We start from the raw sequence: 6,000 nt of genomic DNA, 5'->3' as shown, positions 1-6,000 counted from the left end.
AGAAGCCATGTTGTCCAACTCCAGACATTGGTATAAGAGTTTGAAAGGCATTGTCTGATTTCAGAAGCCTGTTCCTGTAAATGCCAGGCAGCATCTCACACTATCCCTGACTGGTTAGTGTAAAAACAACACTCTTCCCCTAAGAAGGTGCAGAGTCCTCCTTTCTCAACAGTGAGGAGGTCTAGGCCTTGGCGGTTTTGGAGAGTCACTGCTGCCAAAGAGTCTATTTGGAATTGCAGAGTAAGGATAGGGTTCTTTATTTCTTGCAAACTGTCTGAGAAATCCTTTGGGAGTGTGTGGTAGTAGGATAATGAAGTAGATAAACTGGCTATTCCAGTTCTTGTAGCAGTAGCCATTCCTAACCCTATAAGTAGGGGTATTAGTTGTATGGCCCTGCAGTGATGGACTTGAGCTTTCAGGGGCACTGATAGGGTCTGATTTCCATAAGATTCGAAGTTAGGATAATACATTTTACATGGTTAACTTTTAGCAAACTTTACTTTTGTTGAAAACCTTGAAAGTTTAGGATTTTAATTTTTCTTTGCTATTAATAAAACCTCTTTCAGTCCATATTAACTAAGAATTGGTATAGATGGCTCCTTCATGATTCTAAAAGTACTTTATGGTTTGGCTGAGTGCAAACAGCTCGCATGTTTGAACAGACCAATTTTTAGGCAATTTTCCTAACTCTGCTTCTACAAGAGTTTCCTTATCACTTACCGAATACCCATTGTGTCCTTTTTCCTTAATCGCCTGGGAGGAACCATCTATCCTCCTGTCCTGAAGGAGTCTCTCCTAGATCTGGTCTGAACTTTGTATGGTAATTAGTTAAGATTTAGATTCCCTGTTAGGAAACCTGCAGGGTTAAGGATTTTTGATAGGAAGGCTATAGGTTGTCAGAGGCCTCAGTGCTTTCGGGCTACACCCTTGTTTAAACTGACAACAAGGTGGTATTGGAGTGTTATAGGGTTACAGAGAAGACCTTCAATTATCAATTATAGGTTTTAACTTTACCCTGGCTTTTAAAGGAATAGGGTAAACAGTTTTTTCTTTACTACTTCCATCTCTCTTTCTCTTTGACTTCTTCGTCTCTCTCTTTCTGACTCCCTGTCTCTTCCTCTCTCTCTTTGACTTTCTGTGTTTCTCTTTCTCTCTAACTCCCTCTGTCTCTGTCTCTTCCTCTCTCTCTTTCTCTGACTTTCTGTCTCTTTCTCTCTCCTTTCTGCTGGTCTTTCCCTGCCTTTGCCAGCTGCTTATGCTGCTGTTCTCCCCTCTCCTTCCCCTTTTGATGGCTTCGGCAATGTAAGACTGCCACCTCCTTGGGTTTTTGCACTGCGTGCAATAACTCCATAATTTCCTTGTGGTATTTAATGGGGGTTCCCCCAGAGGTTAAGAACTCCCTTTCTTTCCATATTGCAGCGTGAGCATGTAGGATTAGATAAGCACACTTGCTATCTGTATACACATTTACTCTTTTTCCCTTTCCCAGTTCTAAGGCTCAGGTAAGTGCCACTAGTTCTGCTAACTGGGCGCTGGTCCCTGGGGGAAGAGGCTTACTTTCGAGTACTGTTACTATGGCATAACCTGCCCTTCATATCCCATTTTCCACAAATGAACTTCCATCAGTATATAGGTTATGGTCAGGATTAGCTAAGGGGACTTCCAAGAGATCATCTCAGGCGGCATAAGTCTGGACTATAATTTGTTGGCAGTCAAGCTCGACTGGTTCCCCATCTTCTGGGAGAAAAGTGACAGGGTTGAGGGCTGCACACGTACATATTTTAAGCACTGATCCCTCAAGGAGTAGCAACTGGTATCTAAGCAGGCGGTTGTCTGATAGCCATAAACTTCCTTTGGCACCCAGTATGCCATTTACATCATGAGTAGTCCAGACAGTGAGATATTTTCCTTGTATTATTTTGATAGCCTCTGACACTAAGACAGCCACCGCCACAACTACCCATAAACAGTGAGGCCAGCCTTTTGCTACTACATCAATTTCCTTACTTAGGTATGCCACTAGTTGTGGGGTTGTTCCACGAGTCTCAGTAAGGACCCTAAGAGCTATTCCTGCTCTCTCTGTGACATATAAAGAAAAGTTTCATCCTGTGTGAAGGCTTAAGGCTGCAGCTTGAGTTTGTTCCTTCCAATGCCCAGACTTCAGGGTTGATTCCCTCCTCAAGCAGGGGACAAATTGTTAACTTGTTCCCCATATTCATGTAGATAATAGCTCCAGCTTTGGCTAATATATCCCTCCCTAATAAGGGTGTGGGACTTTCAGGCATAACAAGAAAGGCATGTGAAAAGAACAAAGTCTCCCAATTACAACTGAGGAGATGGGAGAAATACCTGGTTACAGGCTGTCCCAGGATTCCTCGGATGGTAATGGACCTTGAGGACAGTCGTCCAGGACGGGAGATTAACACTGAGAAGGCCACACCAGTGTCCAGGAGGAAGTCAATTTCCTGGCCCTCAATGGTTAAATGTACCTGGGGGTCAGTGAGGGTGATGACATGAGCTGGCACTTGCCCTGGGCATTCTCAGTCTTGTTGTTGGATCATCTGGTTGGGGGCTTCTGGCCCACAAAACCTTAGACCTCTGGGGCAGTGTGCCTTCCAGTGATTGCCTCGGCATAGCAGACATGGGCGAGGGGGCAGCTTGTTTCTCATTGGACAATCTTTTTTAAAGTGTCCTTGCACACCACACCGATAACAAGCCCTACCAGGTGATTGGCCTGCTCCATTTTCTGTCCTCTCTGAACCACCAAGGTTTGTTTGTCTAAGGGCCAAGACTAAGGCTGTGGCCTTTCCCTAATCTCGCTTTTCCTTTTCAGCCTGTTCCTCTTGTTTCCTATTATAGAATACCGAGGTTGCCAGGTTTAATAATGCCTCTAGATTTTGTTCAGGGCCCAGGGCTCACTTTTGGAGCTTTCTCTTGATATCTGCAGCTGATTGGGTAATAAACTTATCTTTTAGGATCAACTGACCCTCAAGGGAGTCAGGTGACAGGGGAGTATATTTCCTTAAGGCCTCCTGTAGCTACTTGAGGAAGGCAGAAGGATTTTCTTCCTTTCCCTGAGTTACGGTAGACATCATTGAATAATTCATGGGCTTCTTCCTAATTTTTCTTAGTCCTTCTAGAACACAGGTCAACAGATGTTTGCAACTCCAGTCCCCATGATCTGCGTCGAGGTCCCAGTGGGGATCCATACTGGGGACAGCTTGCTGACCGGTAGGGAATTTGTCCCTTTCTTCAACTGTCATTCTATCATTTACTTGACTAACATACCAGGTATCTCCAAACTCTCAGGCTGCAGGTAAAGCCTCATTCTTTTCATTAAAGGCCAGGGTTTGATCTAACAATAGCATGACATCTCTCCAAGCGAGATAGAAGGTTTGCTCTAGACGCTGTAGAACATCTATGTACCTATCAGGATCATCTGAAAACTTCCACAGGTCTGCCTTGATCTGCTTTAAATCAGAGAGGGAGAAAGGGACATGTACCCAGGTTGGGCCAAATTCCCCTCCCCCTACAGCTTGAATGGGACATAACCGATAGCCCGGGGGGGGGGCGGGGGTTGTGGTCCTTTGGATATTTCTTTGCTTGTTTCCTTCTGGGTGGGGGAGATTAGAGGAGGCTTGTCATTAATAGGAAGGGGAGCTACAGGGAAGCTAGGATATGGGGGTAAGCTGAGAGGTCCTCTTGTGGGACGTAAATTGCAAGCTTTGCATAGTTGTGGATTCCCCTTCAATGAAAAGAAAGCTTCAACATAAGGTATTTCACTCCATTTGCCTTTCCTCTTACAGAAAAGGTCAACCTGCAGGATAGTACTGTAATTTATACTTCCCTCAGGTGGACATTTTTCCCCATCAGAGAGAGAATAGTGGGGCCAAGCTATAGTGCAAGGGCCTTTTTTTCAGGGTTTGCAGGTCAAATTGGTCCCAATGGCTTAGGATGCATTTCAAGGGTGAACCTGTTGATGCCTGAGTGTCTCCCAGCTGAAAGACAAAACCTCCCACAGTTTTGGTTTGTTTGTTTCTCCCCCTGCCCAAGAACCCGTAACAGTCCCTGGACCCTGCTGATCTGAATAGTTGTGCTCACTGATGCAGTAGCAGAAACACTAGTTTTCTTCCTAGACCACAAGGAGGACCAAGGGATGTCGGATTTAGTGGCCCTTACCGACACATTCTTGAAAACCTGCACCCTTGCCTGTCCTCCTAGATCACAAAAAGGACCAAGAAAAATCGGATTTAGTGGCCCTTACTGATGCATTCTCAAAAACCTGTTAGAATCCTAAGCATTCTCTTGTTAGTATTGGGACTTTTCCCCTGTCTTATAAAGATGGTATGCCCCAAAAATGAAGTGGAGGGCCATACCCTGAGGGAAGGACGGGATCTCCAGAGTTGGAAGAGTGATGCCTTTTGTCATCACTTATATGAATAGGAAGGATAAAATTTCTGAGGGTCCCCATATCCTAGCTTCAGGAATAGCTTTTGTTAGGCCTGCTTGTATGAGGAGGGATCCTAAAATTCCAGATAGTCCCCCTACAACAGGGCTTTGGACAAAAATTATGTCTTTCTGATTGGTGAGCCCGGGTGCCTAAAGAAGGGAATAGAGTCCTGGAGTTTATACTAGAAATCATTCTTATAGGAGAAACTAGAAAAGCACCAGAGACAGGGAGTGGTTTTTAGAAGTGGGACTAGCCTCGGAGAAGAGAGGCCAGAGGAAGTTTGTCTTACAAGCATTAGGACCCAAGAGGCAAGGGTCAGGATAGATAGGACACATGGGTGAGTCTCGCTTGGGCGACGTAACTTTGAGAGTTCCGCTCATGGCTGCCGGGTCAACCAACAACTTGTCAGGACCCTGGAGCTGAATGGCTTTCCTCTCTGCCGACCCTCGGCTCAGCCCAGAAGTACAGGAAAAGCAGAAGCTGATTCCAAGCAAAGCAATGCTCCCAATTCCAAAGAGTCGGGGGTTGTTAGATCACCCTTTCCCAGAAAGCCTGACACCCGTGTCTTTAGTCCAGCAGCTGTGCTACTCATATTTAACTGGCCATCAGGTGCCCGATATTTAGCCACCAAATTCCAAGGAAAAATAGGACAGAATAGCAAGCAAAAGGGGTCTGATGGTACTCACCGCTTGGCGATAGGTGACAGTCCCTTTGTGGTCGCCAAAATGTGTCCAGAATTGGCTCCTTCCAGTGGTTTCTTGGTCTCACTGACTTCAAGATTGAAGCCACGGACTCTTGTGGTGAGTGTTACAGTTCTTAAGGATGGTGTGTCCGGAGTTTGTTCCTTCAAATGTTCACATGTGTCCAGAGTTTCTTCCTTCTGGTGGGTTCATGGTTTCGCTGACTTCAGGAGTGAAGCCACAGACCTTCGCAGTTAATGTTACAGCTCTTAAAGGTGGCACGTCCAGAGTTGTTTGTTCCTCCCAGTAGGTTCGTGGTCTTGCTGACTTCAGGAGTGAAGCCGCAGACCTTCGCAGTGAGCTCTTAAAGCTGGTGCGTCCAGAGTTGTTTGTTCCTCCCGGTGGGTTCGTGGTCTTGCTGACTTCAGGAGTGAAGCCACAGACCTTCGCAGTGAGTGTTACAGCTGTTAAAGGTAGTGCGGACGCAGAGTGAGCAGCAGCAAGATTTATTGTGAACAGCGAAACAACAAAGCTTCCACAGCATGGAATGGGACCTGAGCAGGTTGCTGCTGCTGGCTCACGTGGCCAGCTTTTATTCCCTTATTTTGTCCCGCCCACATCCTGCTGATTGGTCCATTTTACGGAGCCCTGATTGGTCCATATTACAGACTGCTGATTGGTCCATTTTACAGACTGCTGATTGGTGCATTTTACAGAGGGCTGTTGGTGCGTTTACAATCCTTTAGCTAGACACAGAGTGCTGGTTGGTGCATTTACAATCCTTTAGCTAGACACAAAAGTTCTCCAAGTCCCCACCCAACCCAGAAGCCCAGCCAGCTTCACCTTTCAAAAGGAATAGAACAATTGTGT

Source organism: Pan paniscus, chromosome 2, assembly GCF_029289425.2.
Source record: "Pan paniscus chromosome 2, NHGRI_mPanPan1-v2.0_pri, whole genome shotgun sequence".
Lineage (NCBI taxonomy): Eukaryota > Metazoa > Chordata > Mammalia > Primates > Hominidae > Pan > Pan paniscus.
Note: the sequence above shows the minus strand (reverse complement) of the source record.